Source organism: Panthera leo, chromosome B4, assembly GCF_018350215.1.
Source record: "Panthera leo isolate Ple1 chromosome B4, P.leo_Ple1_pat1.1, whole genome shotgun sequence".
Classification (NCBI taxonomy): domain Eukaryota; kingdom Metazoa; phylum Chordata; class Mammalia; order Carnivora; family Felidae; genus Panthera; species Panthera leo.
The window spans coordinates 20,399,347-20,417,930 of record NC_056685.1 but is presented as its reverse complement, the minus strand read 5'-3'; the positions used below and the strand labels follow the sequence as shown (position 1 = coordinate 20,417,930).

General features: G+C 40.8%; 1 long non-coding RNA gene and 1 other non-coding gene across 3 annotated transcripts; one reads left to right on the top strand and one right to left on the bottom strand.

The window, feature by feature from the left end:
* Positions 1 to 466: 466 nt before the first annotated feature.
* LOC122223952 lies at positions 467 to 15,818 on the bottom strand. Of its 2 annotated transcripts, none has more exons than XR_006204581.1 (5): positions 15,634 to 15,818; positions 8,982 to 9,082; positions 3,763 to 3,888; positions 2,285 to 2,405; positions 467 to 599 (listed from the first exon to the last, which is right to left on the bottom strand). It is a non-coding gene; the product is annotated as an uncharacterized LOC122223952 (long non-coding RNA). The 2 variants fall into 2 exon arrangements; XR_006204582.1 differs by lacking the exon at positions 15,634 to 15,818 and adding an exon at positions 9,897 to 9,950.
* Positions 15,819 to 18,057: 2,239 nt separating this feature from the next.
* TRNAN-GUU lies at positions 18,058 to 18,131 on the top strand. The gene has a single exon. It is a non-coding gene; the product is annotated as a tRNA-Asn (tRNA).
* The last annotated feature ends 453 nt before the right edge of the window (positions 18,132 to 18,584 follow it).

Below are 18,584 nucleotides of genomic sequence, written 5' to 3'. Positions count from 1 at the left end.
TGTCTCTGTCTCTCCATGCTGGTGAGTGCTCTCTCTCTCTCTCTCAAAATAAACATTAAAAAATATATTAGAATGTAATACAGGAGAATATCTTCATGACCTTGGAGTAAGGGAAGATTACAATACACAATCTAGAAATGAAATGATAAATTACATACTCTGTAAGTGAGAGTATAGTCTACTGACAGGAAGGATACATGCTGACTTCAAAAAAAAAAAAAAAAGATTTCTTCTTAGGGAGAAAGGAAAGAAGGAAGGAGGGGAAGAAGTCCAAAGGGGGTGTCTCTTTGTAAAAGGGTCGGAGGGAACAGTTGCAAGATGTTAACCCTTTATGTTCTTTGTACTTTTTTATAAGCTTGCTACAGTTCATTTAAAATTCTGTAACAGCAATTCCTAATCCAAAAGACAAACCAATGACACATTTCTTTTTCTCAGCCCATTATAATCCTTGTGAGCTGGTGTTCACATGTACGGCAACAAAGTAGACATCATTCCCCTGTAGTTTTCCTGAATAATCTTTAAAGGGTATGTGATGTTCACAGCCGAGATTTTCCCCTCATATGGTGTCTCTCTGTTGTAAGCTTGTTTTCTGAGCAGATCTAGTGGGAAGAGAGAAACATGTTTGAAACTATGACTCAGCATAAAAGCATTTATTCTCTAGTGATGAAATCACTCAAACTGTTTTTTAAAAGTGAGCAAATTAAAAACCCTCCATACCATTATAGACAAACCCTTTTAAAAAAAAGTTTCATTTATTTATGTAATCTCCAAACCCAATGTGGGGCTCGATCCCATGACCTCAAGATCAAGAGTTGCATGTTCCTCTGAGTCAGCCAGGCATCCCGCTGTTGAAACACTCCAGAAAAACCTAACAGTTTCAGGCCTAGCATGTAAAATTTATTATTTAGGCATGTCTAGTATTTTTGTGCAGATCACATATCAGGAATTTGGTCTTTTGGAAGCATATGTGTGGTCCCATTCTCTCATTTTATATGGCAGGAGTTCATACGATGTTTAACTCTACCATTGGTACTTTTCATGAACAGAAGTTTTGTTTACTTGTAACTTCCTCAGGGGCTATTCATATCTTGGCAGCCCTGAAATGATGTAACAACTCATTTGCTTTGAGACCTTATGTTTGTAGTAGGTCAAGACAAGCATCATGAAGCAACATGGTTATTGTTTGGCTTCCTCATGCGTGAACCGAGGCGGTTTTCACACCCACTGAGTCACACAGCGGGCGTCGCCAATACAATCACGCCCAATAAAGGTCAGAAAGTTAGACAAAGAAGAAGCATCACTCTTCGGCACAGGTGGATCCTGCTAATTTTGCCAAAGTAATCTTCTGAAAGTTCCAAAGCTACTCAAAAACCTTCTATGGCCCCCTATTGCCAACACAATTGCAGCCCGAGTCTCTTTTTGGGTATTAGAGGCCCCAGTAGCCTCATTTCATTTGCATTTCCAGCCTCATTTCCAAATACTCCCAAACAATCTCTGTGTCCTGTAGCAGACAAACCGTAGTGTTTGTAACATGTCCATTAGAAAGAGTGATCGGTACTTACGGTCTCTCTTTTCTTTCTTTCTGTATCAATGAGTGTAACAGAAAACCTAGCTAAAATAGACATTTATGTTTCCATATGACAAGAAGTCTAGAGGTAAAGAGTTGCTGGTGTTTTCTCGATGATGTGATGTCAGAGCTCTGCAATTCATTTGACCTTCACTTCATGGTTGCAAAATGGCTGCTGCAAATCCAGGAATCACATCTTCACCCCGGGTTCGAAGGCGGGAAGGCAAGCAGAAAGTGTATTCTTCAGGAGCTTTTCTCAAAGAGGTAAAATGTTTTCCAAAATATTGCAACCACTAAGGGAGTTCCCCTTACATACCATTAGTGAGCACTTTACCATATTATCATCCCTAGTTTAGGGTCTGGACCCACCTTTCTACACCAGAGGGAATCATCTCCATGCCTAAAGAAAACTGGAATTCTGGTTAGCAAGGAATAAATGGGGGAATGACTGGAGGCAGTGAACACTGCCACATTTTCCAGTCTGTTCCTCAACAACTGTAAACCAGCCTCTCCCGGTCCCTCTCTTGAAACATCTTTGATTAATATCATCAGTGACTTTTAGACCTTTTCATCCATGTTTATTTTTCTAATTTATCACTTTTTGTGGTTCTCAACCACACCCTCCCTCTAATTTCTTCATTCATCACATATCCATTCTTCTCCTCAGTATAGTGGTGAGTATCCCCACCTGTCATCAAATATCCACTCATCACTTACTCTGTATCAGGCACTCTGCTAGGTGAAGAGAATATAGCAATGAATCATGCATAGTCTTGGCCCTCCACAAGTTTGTGGTCTAGTGAAGGAGACAGGTGAACAAATAAATGCAGAAGAATCTCTGTGATCGAATGAAAGAAAATAGAGCACAAAGAAAGGCGCAGTCATTTATGTCACTCAGGCGCTATGCTTCTTTTCAGGGAAGGGAAGGGGTAGTACAGCCGTCAACAAAGACAATCTCACTGTTGCCTGTTACCCACCCTAGGAAAATACAGATCTCTACAGAAAATGGGGAGCAGGATAGGAACCAGGGGAGGGCTACCTCTTCTGTTGCCCTGACAAATACAAATAGAATTCCAGATAATAGCCAGTCAATAGTTTCTATCCCTTCCCTTCCCTTCCCTTCCCTTCCCTTCCCTTCCCTTCCCTTCCCTTCCCTTCCCTTCCCTTCCCTTCCCTCCCCTCCCCTCCCCTCCCCTCCCCTCCCCTCCCCTTCCCTTCCCTCCTCTTCCCTCCTCTTCCCTCCTCTTCCCTCCTCTCCTTTCCCATACCCTCCCATCCTCCCTACTCTCCTCTCTTTTCTTTTCTAACTTCTAATAATGCAACTCATACAGAATCCACCCAGTATAGGGTTTATGGAGCGACATCCCTGATTTATTTACTTCATTCTGTGTTCTATCGAAGGGACCAGCTCTCATTCCTAGACCCTGGATAGACCATGTCTCTACTCTCTTAATGTCAGAGCCTAATCACTGGGGATGGCAGGAAGGACACATTTCAGGAGATGTAAGCCTATCTGTGGAGTTGTAGAGTAGAATTGGGGGAGAAGGAAAGGCATGACAAGGAGAGAAATGAGGCTGGAGAGGTGGGTAAGGGCCAGTTCATGGTGTACTGAGGGGCGTGAACACACTTGGTAGGTCATAGGTTCCCCAACCTTCTCAGTTCATTGTACCTTTAGTGTCTTCATGATTTTTTCATGATGTCTTAGGCCAAAGGAAATACCCAACAGTTCTCTTCATGGAGTAGTTATGTTCAAACGACATGATAGTGATAGTCTGGGGTCTAATAGATGTTGCACTTGCCTCACAAACAAAAAATATCCTGCTGTAACTCCATGAGTTCACCTTGGCACTCCAGGGTGACTCATGTGCAGTTTGGGAACCATGATACAGGTAATCACATTTGTTGTCATTTGGTGAATTAAATATTTGCTTTTGTATTTTAGAAAGATCACTCTCTCAAGTGTATTGCCGGGTTAATTGGAGTAAAGTCACGATGGGAGGTAGGGGGACCATGACTTAATGGTAACCATTTAGGAAAGAAATGGTCAGGATGTAAAATGAGATGAACGAACGAGAATGTCATTGAATCTAAGATATGTTACGGTGGTGGAATGGATAGGCTTGCCTTATCAATTGGTTTGGGAGAAAGAAAGAGACAGGGTGATTCCTAGATTGTAAGGTTGGATTAAAAGGTACCTGAGGGTAGAGATATAGGAAGAAAAACATGTTCTTGGGAGGGACAGTTCCTGTTTTCATGTTGTCACTGAATTTGATGTCTATAAGGACAGGACGGCTATATCGTGTTGCACATCAGGAATGAATCTGGAAAAGAAATAGAAATCGATAAGCTATCAGTATGGAGAGATGACAACATGAGAGCAAATGAGATTAGAATAGATGTAGATGAGAGTAGACCAGACTAGAAGAAGCACGCCCATATTTAGACTCAACAGAGGAAGAGGGTCCTGCAAAGGAGCTGGAACCAGGAGAGGGGTCACTGAAGCTTGTGTAAAGTATCCTGTTCCAATGAAACCCAGACTCTTCCCTACTATTGCTCTGTTGTACTAGATATCACAGTCTACCTTTTCTTCTGTGTATGTTGGGGGTGCAGCGGGAGTGCCGAGTAAAGCTTCACAGAGACGGAATCACAGAGAACCATGCATGGGCTTCATTCTGCGGTGGAGACTGCAGTGGGGGTTGGGTGGGCGGGCAAGGGGCAAGGGGAGGTGTGTCGCACACGCTGAAAGGAAGGTTTTGTGCGGGGGCACCTCAGGCACATGTCCAAGGAGCTGCCTTTTCTGAATCCCCAGGAAGGAAGCACCATTTTGATGCTGACATTTTAAGAGAAAATAAAGCAATGGTCTGTTTGCAGAATCAAATGCAAGACAGTGACAGAATAAGGACTGGAGAAAGCCCCTGCAATCTGACAATTTGGAGGGTTGTGGTGACTTATTTAAACACGTTGTTGCAGTAGAGGAAGGCAGAAACTGGAGGAGATCAGGGAATAGCAGACATGTAAACAAATAATAACAATGTAATATAACAAGATACGTTTTATATCAGGCAGGGTGACCTTCTCCTACTTCTGTATTTACTAACCACTTCTTATCAGTGCCTGTTACTAGTAGAGTAATTTCTGACCGCTCTGAAAAGTCTGTCCCCAGGGTTCTGTCCTAGTTCCTTTCTTCTGTCTGCTTGCATTTCCTAAGCAATTCCATCCAATCTTAGGACCTTAACCAGCACCCACAGACCCACGATATCTCGATTTATATTTCTTTTTTTTTTTTTTTTAGGTCTATCTTTATTTTGAGAGAGAGACAGAGAGCAAGCAGGGGAGGGGCAGAGAGAGAGGAAGAGAGAGAATCCCAAGCAGGCTCCACGCTGTCAGGGCAGAGCCCGATGCAGGGCTCAAACTCATAAACTGTGAGATCACGACCTGAGCCAAAGTCAAGAGTTGGACCCTTAACTGACTGAGCCACCCAGGTGCTCCTCTCAATTTATATTTCTAGTTCCCTGACTTTCTGAGCTTGAGTTCTACATGTGCACTACTGGGTACATGCTAGGTATTTAATCAATGCATACCAATTAATTTAAAAGTTGACCCTAAATACATCGATGACACAGAAGGAAATTTAAATGTCAAGTCACTGCATTTTACATAGTGAGTAGGGGGAGAAGTGTTTCCCGCCAAATGTGTCATACAATTTCAGTAAATAACTGGAAGCTACGTGACAGTTTCAGCTTGGGAATTGGGTTAGATCTAGTGAGTCGCAGTGAATCAATAGGTTAAAAGATGCAGATTTGCAAATCAGAATGCAGGTTCTGTTGCTAACGTGGGGCAATATAGCTAATTCTCTGTGCTTCGTTTGCAAACTAGTAAACAATTCGAAGGCACAGTTTTGTTTCCTGTTTTTATTTATTTTTACTGAGATGTAGGTCGCCTACCACAAAATTCCCGCTTTCAAAGTGTACGATTCTGTGTATATACGGAGTTGTGTAGCCATCACTAGTATCTGATTCCAGATCATTTTCATCACCTCCGGAAGAAACCCCAAGCCCTTCTCAGTCACCTTCCCATCCTCCCTCCCCCACTTTCTGCCTTCTCCTTTCTGTCTCCACAGTTTTGCTTATTCTAGACATTTCAGATAAAAGGAATCATACCCTATGTGGTCTCCTGTGTCTGGCTTCTTTCCCTTAGCGTGAAACAAACAAACAAACAAACAAACCTTAGCATAAAGTGTTCAAGGTTCACTCATCCTACAGCATGTGTCAGTACCCCATTCCTTTTTATGGTTAAATCATACTCCATTCACTGGACACACCACACTTTGTTGATCAGTTAGTTCATCACTTGATGGACTAGGTTGTTTCCACTTTTTAGCTATTATGAATAATGCTATTATAAACATTGTGCAAGTTTTTGTGTGGCTGTTTCCAATCGTCTAGGGGTGGAATTCCTGGGTCAGATGGTGACTCTGTGTTTAACATTTTGAGGCACTCCCGAAGTATTTTCCAAAGTGCCTGCATCACTCTACGCTCCCAGCAGCAATGTTTAAAGGTTCCAGTGTCTCCACATCCTCATCTACACTTGTTCATCTCTTTTATCATTGCCATGTTCGTAGATATGAAGTAATAGCTCACTGTGGTTTGATTTGCATTTTGCTGATGACTAATGATATTGAGCAATTTTTTCACGTGTCTGTTGGCCAGTTGTATATCTTCTTTGGAGGAATGTCTACAAATGCTTTCCCATTTTTAAATTGGGTTATTTTTCTTTTCATGAATGCATTGTAAGCGTTCTTTATATATCCAGATGTTAAACCCTTCTCCGATATGTGATTTGCAAATATTTTCTCCTATTCTGTGGGTTTTATTTTCTGCTTTCTTTAAAAAAAATTTTTTTAATGTTTATTTATTTTTGAGAGAGAGAGAGAGAGAGACAGAGAGAGAGAGAGAGAGAGTGTGAGCCAGGGAGGGGCAGAGAGAGAGGGAGACACAGAATTGGAAAGAGGCTCCAGGTTCTGAACACAGAGAGACTGACGTGGGGCTCAAACCCATGAATTGTGTGATCATGACCTGAGCCAAAGTCAAGAGTTGGACACTTAACTGACTGAGCTCCCCAGGTGCCCCTCCACTTTCTTGATAGAGTCCTTTGAGGCACCAAATTTTTAAAATTTTGATGACATTCAATTTATCTACTTTTTCTTTCATTGCTTGTGCCATTTTTAAAAAAGAAATTATTGCCTAATCCACAGTTACAAAAAACTACGGCCAATTTTTTTCTACCAGTTTTAGCTCTTACACTGATGTTCTTTTTTTAATTTTATTTTTTTGAGTAGACTTCACACCCAATGTGGGATTTGAATTCATGACCTTGAGATTCAGAGTCACATGCTCTACCACCTGAACCAAACAGGGGCCCCACATTAATGTCTTTAATCCATTTTGACTTAATTTTTATATACGGTGTGAGTTAGGGATCCAACTTCATTCTTCTTTATGTGGATATGTACTTGTCCCCTTTGTTGAAAAGACTGTATTGTCCCTATTGAATTATGTTTGCACTCTTGTTGGAAAGCATTTGGCCACGGCATTTGAGAACGTCTGGGTTCTCAATTCTATTTCATTGATCTTTATGTCTATGCTCATGCCAGTAGCATAACTACAGTTCCAAAACAGTAAAGTGAATTGCATTGAAGAAATTCTCATTCTCAACCTCCTTGGTAATTCAAGGGATTGCGAGTCTGGATTTTCTTTCATAACTTTTTAAAAAGAATTCTCCATGTCAAATCTCCCATTTAAAATAACTAAATTGTATGCACAAATCTAAATTTAAATGCTCACTGGCAGGGAACTTTTATATAATTCTACTTATGTTGATGATGTGGGCTTTGGCAATCTCTTTCTCTGTGTATTCTGTAAAGCAGTTAAAAAGGCAATTATAGGGAGGCCTGGCTGGCTCAGTGGGTAGAGCATGTGACTCTCTATTCAAAGTGCAAGTTCAAGCCCCACGTTGGGTGTGGAGCCTTGTTAAAAAAAAAAAAAAAAGTCAATTTTGAATTGAGGTATTCAAATTCATATTGTTAGGATACTTAATGTTAATCTAACTTCGATGCTGGGGTTTCACTTCACACAAAACCCTTCAAATGATTAATTTTAGAAAAAAATACTTTGTTTATCCTATGGATTTACACTAGGAATTTAAAATGCCTTTCCTCTAAATGCAAGAATTCTCAGAAGCCCAAAATCTCAACTCTAGCATAATAGAATGTGCTGATTCAATTGTAGTCTCTGTATTTCTGCCACTGATACATTTCACAGAAAAAAGAAAAAGTATAAACAGTATTCCCTAGGTAGAGGAGATATGATAGCAAGGAGAGTCTGACATGAAGGAGAAAAAATAATTTTCTCGGACTGTCATAGACAGGTGTATTGGATTCTTTAAGAACAACTTTTAAAGGAGTTAAGGGAAGATCTTTTTTCTTAATAAGAAAAGACTTTTTTCCCCTAAGTAAAAAGATCACAAGTTCCTTTTTGTTTTCACAAAGGGGAGCACTTGGCACAATGTTTCTGTTGAGATTACTGGTTGAATTGTGCATGGATCCCCTGTTATCTCTGAGAGGACTTTTTTTTTTTTTTATCTCTGTGATTATTTAGACAGTGCTAAATCTTTGGCAAAATCTCTGCTCCCTGTGTTTTATTGGTCATGCTTAAGAACTGTGTGATAGTTAATTTTATGTGTCAATTTGACTGGGCTAAAGGATGCCCAGATAAGCTATTAAAACATTATTTCTGGGTGTGTCTGTGAAGTTGTTTCCAGAGGAGATTAGCATTTGAATTAGTAGACTGAGTAAAGAAAATCCCCCTCACCAATGTGGGCTGGCATCATCCATCTGAGGATGGATGGCTGGAGGGCCTGACTGGAACAAAATGGCAGAGGAAGGGCAAATTTGCTTTCTCCTTAAGCTGGGACAGCCATCTCTGCCCCAGACTTTGGCAGCCCTGGTTGTTAGAGCCTTTGCGTTTGGACTGGAATCACCAGCCTTCTGGGTCTCCAGCTCGCAGACAGCAGCTTGTGAGACTTCTCAGCCTCCATAACCCTGAGAGCCAATCCTTCAAAACAAATCTTTTTCTGTATATCTGTGTATATCCTTTTTAGTTCTACTTCTCTGGAGAATCCTAATACGAACTGTGGGAGGCAACCCAGGACTAGAACAGGCGCCCTTGATTACACCTTGACATATCCCAGCAGGTCTATGTGAATCTTAGAATTGCAGTCTTAAAGTTCAAGTTGATCTGTTCACCAAGGGGCTAACAGGTGCGGAAGACTCCATTCTTCATAAGCAAGTATAAGAAGGATTTGGTTTTTAAACTCTGCAACACTCAATGACCATTCATCAAGGGTTGCATCTTACCAAAGAATCAGAACCAATTCCATGCAATGGTTACTCCCCTTTCCGGTGGGTGTCTCTCAAGAGACGTAGTGTTGGATCAGAATTCTTTGGTGAATATGTAACTGAAAGAAACAAACAAACAAGATGTGGTTCAGGGACTCCTACGTAAAAACTTAAATTATCATTTCAAGAATATTCCTGTTTAAGTGGTTGAGACCATTCATATGGTATGATGTAGAGAAACTTAAAGTTCTATTTCTGCTAAATAGAATAGAATAGAATAGAATAGAATAGAATAGAATAGAATAGAAATAGAATAGAAAAGTTCTATTCTAAACTCATGATAACACCACCCATCTTTGTGCTTATTCTAGCCCATTTTATTTTATTTTATTTTACTTTACCAGTGTTTCAGATTGGTGTTACAATGGCCAGTTTACTAAATGTGTCAGAGGGAGCAAAAGTACCTAACTTGAATCTAGTCATGAGGAAACACCAGACAAGCTGACATTTAGAGACATTTTACAAAATAACTGGCCAGTATTCTTTAGAAATGTCAACACCATCATGTGCAGGAGAGAGAAAGAGGGACGGACTCAAGAATGGTTACAGATTTAAAAAGACTAAAGACATGACGATTGAATGCAAATCATGATCTGGAATTTTCTTTTGCAATAAAGGACCTTATTGGAACAATTGGTGAATGCCGAATAAGGTCTATATATTATGGCCTAACTGTAACAATGCTGTTATCAATGTGAAAATGCTAACTTTGAAAATTGCACTGTGGTCATTTAATAAAATTCCTTAATTTTAGGAAACACCCTGAAGTATTGAGGGGTTATCATGTCTGCAATTTACTCGTAAACAGATGAGGGAAAAAAATATCGAGAGAAAGAAAGAGAACAGGATAAAGTCAGTGTAGTAAGATATTACCATTTGGAAAATTTGGTTGAATTCTTCCTGCTACTCTTGCAACTTTTATTGGAGTCTGAAATTATGTCAAATAAAAAATTTGTAAGTAATGGGAGACTTTAAAGTTTCCCAATTGTTAAAAATAAGTTTGGGGCGCCTGGGTGGCTCAGTCGGTTAAGTGGCCGATTTGGGCTCAGGTCATGATCTCGCGGTCCGTGAGTTCGAGACCCACGTCAGGCTCTGTGCTGATAGCTCAGAGCCTGGAGCCTATTTCAGATTCTGTGTCTCCCTCTCTCTGACCCTCCCCCGTTCATGCTCTGTCTCTCCCTGTCTCAAAAATAAATAAAACGTTAAAAAAAATAAAAAAAATAAGTTTAACTGTAAGTACAAGATTTATTGCGTAATTAAAAAAAGAAAATCGAGGCAGCGTAGCCTAGTGGTTAGGAAGGTAGTGTGGAGAAGGTTGCCTTTATTTGAATCGTTGCTCTGTCGCTTACAATTCTGTGATTTTGGGTAAGTTATTATGTTCTGAGTTTTCCCATCTGTTAGACAGTGATGATAATAATGGAACCTACCTCACAAGATTATTATAAAATTTAAACTAGTAAATATTTGCAAGGGATTTGAAAGAGCCCCTGACACGAAGTACTATGCAGGTATTTGTTAAATGAATACATTTAGGATGGCACTTTAGTCTTCATGGTATCGAAATCACCTTTAAGGATAGCAGTATTTTTTTTTTTTAACTTTAAAAACTTTAACATTTACAGAAGTTTTTCTAGAAGCAACTGATTTGGATTCTTATTGTCTCTTCTTGAACCAATGTCAGATTCTTGTCATGACCCTTGATAACCTCTTATACTAATTTTTGGCCTGCTTCATTATTAGGAATCTGTAAAATCTGCTAATATTTTACCAAAAATATTTAATACAGTTCGCTCATTTTCACTTTTATTTTCGATTATCCAATATACTTATCTAACACACTAAGTCAAATGCTACAGGAGGCATAAAGATGGATCCCATTTCCTTTTTTTTTTTTTTTAATTTGTATTTATTTGTTTTGAGATGAAGAGAGAGAACCAGCAGCGGTGGGACAAAGAGAGGGAGAGAGACAATCCCAAGCAGGCTCCGTGCTGTCAGCACAGAGCCCAGTGCAGGGCTCGAACTCAGCAACTGTGAGGTCATGACCTGAGCTGCAGACAAGAGTCGGACGCTTAACGGACTGAACCACCAGGCACCCAAAATGGATCACATTTCTGACCTCAAGGAGTATACGAAGGGGGCATTAAGTGCCAAATGGTTTACAAGAGGGAAAGATTATATCTAGTTCTCAAACTAGAGCAGGAAAGGCTTCATAGAGAAAAAGTCTTCACTATATGAGCCTGAAGAAAGCATAAGGCTTAAACAGGCAAGATGGCCAAGGGAGGGTGTTCTCCCTAGAGGGACGAGCAAAAACAAAGCACAGCAACCAGGACCAGCAGGCGGTACCTTCGGCAAATTATCTGAAGTTCAGATAGATTTGGAGTTTAAATTTTAAACCGCTGTAAGCCTTAGTTTTCTTATCCATAAAATGGGCATAACAACAGTCCCCATCTTACAGAGTAGATGAGAGAGAAATAGAATGGATGCGACTGACAGTAAATGCTCATTAAACGTTATTATTTTGGGTGCCCAGTTGTTGGAAATGAGCTGTATGTCGGGAAATAGGTATATTGGATATATTGGGTTAATACTGAATGGTGGGAATGCGTGTGCAAAGGAAATGCAGTGACAGTTGAGAGAAGTTATGAAGGTAGAATCTGTGACTTTGGGCCCGACCAAAGGTAAGAAAGAAAAGAAAGGAAACTGAGATGATGTCAAGGTTTCAACTCCGGCTGCTGGAAGAGTAGAAGCGTCCTTACAGGGCCACCAGCTACCTTGTCAAGGGCCAAAACCTCATAACTTCGTCCCTCATGAACGCTGGACATTGGGCTAGTGCTTTATTCATGTTATCACATATTTGAAAAATATCCTTTTCATGGGTTCCTACTTTAAATAGAATAAATAAATACGAGATTTAAATAAATAATTTAAATAGATATTTAGATAAATCTAACAATATAATTAAAAAATATTTAAATAAATATGAGAGCACTCACTATGTCCAATAGTCTAGGATGAATCATTTTGTAATACGGCAAAATCTTTTTTTCCAACTATGGATTTAGCTGAGCTTGCTTTGTATATATGCACACACACATGCATATAATATTATATATACATTAGCTGAGCTTGCTTTGTATATATGCACACACACATGCATATAATATTATATATACATATATATATTTATATATAATATACATATATATAGATGCTATGGTTCACTATTCATGGAGTAGGCAGTTCATTGAGTACCTGTTCATTGAGTACCTGCTCTTTATTTTTAAATTTTTTTTTTTTTAACGTTTATTTATTTTTGAGACAGAGAGAGACAGAGCACGAACGGGGGAGGGGCAGAGAGAGAGGGAGACACAGAACAGGCTCCAGGCTCCAAGCCAGCTGACACGGGGCTCGAACTCACGGACCGCGAGATCGTGACCTGGCTGAAGTCAGACGCTTAACCGACTGAGCCACCCAGGCGCCCCGAGTACCTGCTCTTTAAAAGGTACAGTCATCCTAATGACTTAGTTGACTTTAATTCAAGGTTTCCTATTCATCTTCTGGAAAGCAGCTGCAAGGAGAGAGCTATTCTTGGAGCATTAGTCTGCCCCCTACCCCTATACCTGAAACTCTATTGGAACTGTGGAAACGGGGGGCAGTGGCTTCACCCTACATCTTTCTCTGCCTTTACTGGCAACATCTGGAGTTCAACAGGACCGTGACAGGGACTGGCATTGCTCCTGAATAAATCCTCTTGGCCATAATGACTAGAGGCTTAGATCCTCTGGTTTAATCTAAGTTGCACCTTCTGATTGGATTAGATATTATTCTTTCACTTCCGTTACAGGAGGTCTAAAGAGTTGTAACTTTTTGAAAAATGTAAACGGTGTATCTGCATAACGTCTTAAAAGTGAAAGAAATGTATCCATGTGTTATTTTGCAATAGCTCTGTGAATTAGGCAGTGCAAAGTTGATAAATTCTCAAGAGTCAGGGAGCCTCTACTTCCTCCAAGACCGGCAATATTTAGCACTCTTCCTTCTCTGTCTTGCTACCTTGCTGATTGAACACCTTCCACACTGGTTTTCTCCTGTTTCTGAGTTCCTCAACTGATTGACCGTTGCCTCCCACCTCCGGGCAGTTCACAGCTGAGAAACTGAGTCTTCCTTTGGCAGTTGCCGATTTTCTTTATTCTTTTGAAGGGAATGGAAAGAGGATATCTGTTCCGATTTTTTTTTTTTTATGTTTATTTATTTACTTTGAGAGAGAGAGCGTGCGAGCGGGGGAAAGGGGCAGAGGGAGAGAGAGAATCTTAAGCAGGGCTCCACACTCAGTGCAGAGCCTGAGTGGGGCTAGATCTCACGAACCCTGAGGTCACGGCCTCAGCCGAAATCAAGAGTCGGACACTTAACTGAATGAGCCACCCAGGCATGCCTCTTCCGATTTTTTTTTTTTTTTTTTTTAGTGTTAATTTTTAATAGGTAAATTCAGACTGAGAGGCCTGCCCGTTCAGCAGCACATTTCACTGTATAGATGGCATAGCAAAAAACTATTGCCTCGAAGTGTTTCTGTGAAAGCATCATGGGAAATATAAGGCTGTGGCTTTTGTATTGCCAGTGTTGGGGTCAAGAAATGGACTGCGAGGTAGAACCTATCCAAATTACTGAGATAACTGTAGGCTTCTTTTCCTGGAGAAGTTTCTGGCGTATACTAAAGCAAGTTAAAATCCATGCTGTCCCCCAACCCCCATAATTTCTAGCTGAGGCCAGGATTCTTTTGGTCTGGACACAGTTGAAATCATCAACACAGCTTGTGAATAATGCTTTCCCACTAATGAAAAAAGCAATGACTAAAATTTTAGATCTGTATAATTTGGCAAAACCATACAAATGATTTCCATATACAAAGGAAAGCTTTGTGACGAATAAACTCTAGTTTTAATAATTTTCGTCCGACACATTAGGTAGTGTATCAATATGTGATTTCTGCCTCTCTACCTTTTCTCTTAAATCATGTCTATTAAATTAAAAGTGAAATGGAGATGATTATCTGAGTAATTTCACAAAACCTTCCCACTAAGTGAGACAATTTTAAAAATGAAGAAGGGGCTCCTGGGTGGCTCAGTGGGTTAAGTGTCCGCTTCGGCTCAGGTCATGATCTCACGGTCCGTGAATCCAAATAGTAGTAGCGTAGAATAATCTAGCATTTCATTGTCATCAGTAACTAACCATCATACATCTACTATTAATTACTATGAAAGGGGGAACCCGGCTGGCTCAATCTGTAGAGCATGTGACTCTTGATCTTGAGGTTGTAAATTCGAGCTCCGTAGTGGGGAGAGAGCTTACTCAAAAAAAGAAAAAAGTTTAAAAGCTAGATCTAGATTTTTATGTTTGAAATACAACATTACAAACAAAACCAGCTATATATAGTATTTTCCGAGTGCCAGAAACTGTTCTAAGTGCTTGTCTGATTTTACCCTCAAGATGAATGCTAAGAATGAATCCTAACATGCGTGTACTATTATTATCTTCCTCTTACAGTTGAGGAAACTGAGGCACAGAGAGGTTATATGACCTGCCCAATGGCACACAGCCATTAAGCATAGAGCTAGGTTCCAATCTAGGCAGCCTGAGTACAGCATGCATGCACTTAACCATTACACTCTTCACCAATTCTGGCTTTAAAATGCAGAAATATTCATGGGTGCCTGGGTGGCTCAGTTGGTTAAGCGTCCGACCTCGGGTCATGATTTCATGGTTCATGGGATCGAGCCCCAGGTCAGGCTCTGTGTTGACAGCTCAGAGCTTGGAGCCTGCTTCGGATTCTGTGTCTTCCTCTCTCTCTGCCCCTCCTCCACTCACACACACTCTCTCTCTGTAAACATTAAAAAAGAATGAAATGGAGATAATTATCTGAATAACAAAACTTTCCAGCTAAGAGACAATTTTAAAAATGAAGAAGGGGCAAGCAGGTGGCTTGGTCAATTAAGCATTCACTCTCTGCTCAGGTCCTGATCTCCCAGCAGGCAGCCTGCTTGGGATTGTCTCTCTCCCTCTCTCTGCTCCTCCCCCACTCATGTGCACACACTCTCTCTCTCTCTCTCTTAAAATAAATAAATAAAAAATAAAAGTGATGAAGACACAATATTCTAAAATACGTTTCTTAATTTTCTTAGTTTGTGAGTAGACCCACCTTAGCAGTAAACTGTGGAAGCAATTGTTCTCTGTGAACAGTGTTTTGGACGCTGCCATTGGCCTGCTAACCTGACAACTGGCCCTTAGTCAACAGTTTTGAATGATACTTTTTGTGAGTAGGAAATAGAATTTAAACCTGAAACTGCCTGGAAGGGTTCAACTCTACTATAAGTCAGTTTTAAAACGTGACTTCAACGGCTTTGGACATTGGTCTCATAGTTTTCTTGCTCTCAGTGACACTTGCTTTAGTGTTCTCTTTTAACTCGTTTCCCGGTGCCACAATCTTCCATTTATTGAGATAATTTCTCCAACTCGCTGTATTTACACAAAAGTCCTGACCCACTGGGTTTTTCATTTTTAACCACTCAGTCACCATCTTGCTGAAATACAGTCATTCAAAAGAATGAAGGTCACGTACCAGTGTGTTAATGGGAATCCTGTGAGTTGCCTATTCTGTCGGTCTGAGGCTGGAGGCACGTTATCCGGAAGCATTGGAGTCGTACTACCTGGAAGGTGTATAAATCAACGTGGTCCATCTTGCCTTGTCTGGTAAGACGGGTGGATCCCGTTTGCACAGATGTTCTTTCTCTCCCTCTCTCTCTTTTTTCCCCTCTAAGAAGGAAATAAAATATATATAGGCCCATTAATCTGCACAGGTCAGCCTCTTTGATAGGGCACATTCTTGGAAAAGGTAAAGTTCAATTGTGTATGATACACAAAAAGGGGGCAAAATGCTCAGTCCTTTTCACTTTTAGTAATTATAAAGACCTAAGTACTAATGAAGCCATAAAACTTGTTTATCTTAGGCTATCCTGAAATTTAAGAAAAGATAATGTATGTTTCTAAAATTACTCCAGTGGGCTTAATTTGGGTTTAAATACTGGGCATAGATAGAAGGCCTAAGAGGAAATAACTGCCAAGGTTTAGAGGACAACACATACTTTTATTTTTGTAAGGGGGCATTTTGCATAAAAGCTGTTTGATAGCTTATTATTGGAGCAAAACACTGAGGTTCCATTTAGTATATTTAATATTTACACGTTCTTTTGAAGTATTTTCCAGAAATGACACCAAAAACAAAAAACACAAAAAAAAACAAAAAAGAGACAAAGCTAATGAGCCGTGGAAATAGCCATTTATTTTATTAAAAAATATGAACAACAGAACCAGACTCAAGACTGAGTTTAAAAACAAATGTGGCATTCACATAGACACATTTTTAGCATGCAAATTAATATTCCTTTTTGAATCAGTTTTTCTCATCAGCCGCTTCTCATCGTCTCTCTTTTTAGAAGTTAACCTGTTCGTATGATGACTGAAGTGAGCCAAAGAGCTGAAGGTATTCACATGAAAAGAACAGTTTCTAATATTATTTTAAGCAGGAGGGTTAATGCTCAGTGAAGGGGTGATGAGGGACCTCCTTGCAGTTTGCTTTCACTGAACAGACACAGGAACAACAGCAGCCGAAAGGACACTCACTTTGGTATCCACAGAAGTAAAACCAGCGGGGTAGTCTTACAATAACAGGTGCATAAAATACAAACGAAGGTTTCTCATCATATGTGAAGGTAGCAGCATAAAACGAAATAAGACTCATTAGCTATTCTTTAGAAGCGCTTCCTGGATTTTTTTCCCCCCCCAAACTCAGAATTCTCGAGTCCATTTCTAAAAGTTTGTTTAAAGACGACTGGTACAGCTGGGTGTGAATTCACAGCTGTCTCATGTCCCAGTGCTTTCAAGGAATCCTGCTAATTGTTTTCCAAAGCCGATTTAAATTGCCTTATCAAGCCACAGGAACTCCAAATGTTGATTGGACTGAGGACGTAGCCACAACCTCTATAAATCACAAAACGAATTCTTTCTCCAGGGATTCTGGGCAAAGCAATGTAGTGACTGTTCAAAATTTAAATATAGAGTTGTCAAGTGGAAACGAGCAGTTATTTGAGGAGAGAAGAGGCAAAAAAGAGTGTTGAGCGTTTCGAAGAGTACCTCAACGGACATCTGGAAATAGTCACACAAAGGGGAAAATTTTCAGAGAGGGCATCTATAGAGATTTTTGTCAACAGCTAGGGATTTTTAGGAGTTAGAAATCATTCTTTTTTTCTTAACTTCTTTTTCCTCAATTGGGCTATAAATATCCTGCGAGACGTGTGTTTCAAGTGGCATGGCTCAAATGTGCGTATTTAGGCTACATCTAGGGAGCATGAAGGGCTATTTAGCAATGAACTAGAATGCACAGGACTAACGAATGTTACTGTATGTAGCTTTTTCCTAGAGCTCTTTTCCAATAAAAACATGTCAGTGACAGATAATTGCAAGCAGGCCAGTACGTGACAAGCAAACGGGGGTTGCCTATATGTACTTAATAATACCTGGAAAATAAAAATAAAGAAGGCAAATAAATACAATTCAGATAACCTTATGAATGCCACACAAGTAAATCATGAAGATTAGCGAACAAAACCCTGGACAAAGAGTTTGAAACAAAAGGCAAGTTTCTCAGCGCACAAGGTTAAATTTTTTATTTCCCTATAAAAAGGAAACATCAGAAATAGTTATCTTCTTGAAACAGAACGTTCCAAACGGGAGCTGGGGGGGGGGGGGGGGGAACGACGGTATTTTAATACACGCTGCAATCTGAAATTCTGCTCGATCTTGTTGTATTTTATAACTTCTCAATATGCTTCAAAGGCTGAAAATAAAATGAAGAGACGTAGATATACTGAGTGAAAGATTCTGGTTTTAATAGTATGAATCGGGAAACAGCAGAGAAAATAACAGGCGCGCATTGCCTTTACACTTCCCCATAGAAGCTATAGCTGGCGTAGCAAGTGGCACCGGAGTCTCTGTGGCGCAATCGGTTAGCGCGTTCGGCTGTTAACCGAAAGGTTGGTGGTTCGAGCCCACCCAGGGACGGCTCCGTCTTTTGCGGGCTTGTCGCCGGTACTTTTGCACAATTCTCGGAGTTCAGACCTACAGACGACTCGGAGGTGGATATCCGGGGGTTGAGGGAAAAGAAACCGCCCAGCTCACTTCGCCGCCCACCCTGCGTGCGGCTCTTCAGCTTCCGGGAGCGCTGGCGGCCCCTCCCCCAGCCGTCCCCTGCTGGAGACGGGCAGGTGGGCTCTTCCTGCCCTTCCCCGGGGTCGGCGGGAGGGTCCAGCGCCTTAAAGCCCGCGCCTACTTTCACTTGCGATCTCCCAGTTCCCAAACTCAGGCCGCTGGGTGCCCAAAGGAGCCCTCGTCCTCCTCGCTCTTTCCTGAAGCTCAGGCCGCACAAGTCCCTTCCCTGCCTCGCCAGGCTCCCGCGGGCTCCGAGCGGACCGGCAGGCTCCGGCGGCGAGCGCCGAGAGCGCGCAGAGCCCGGGC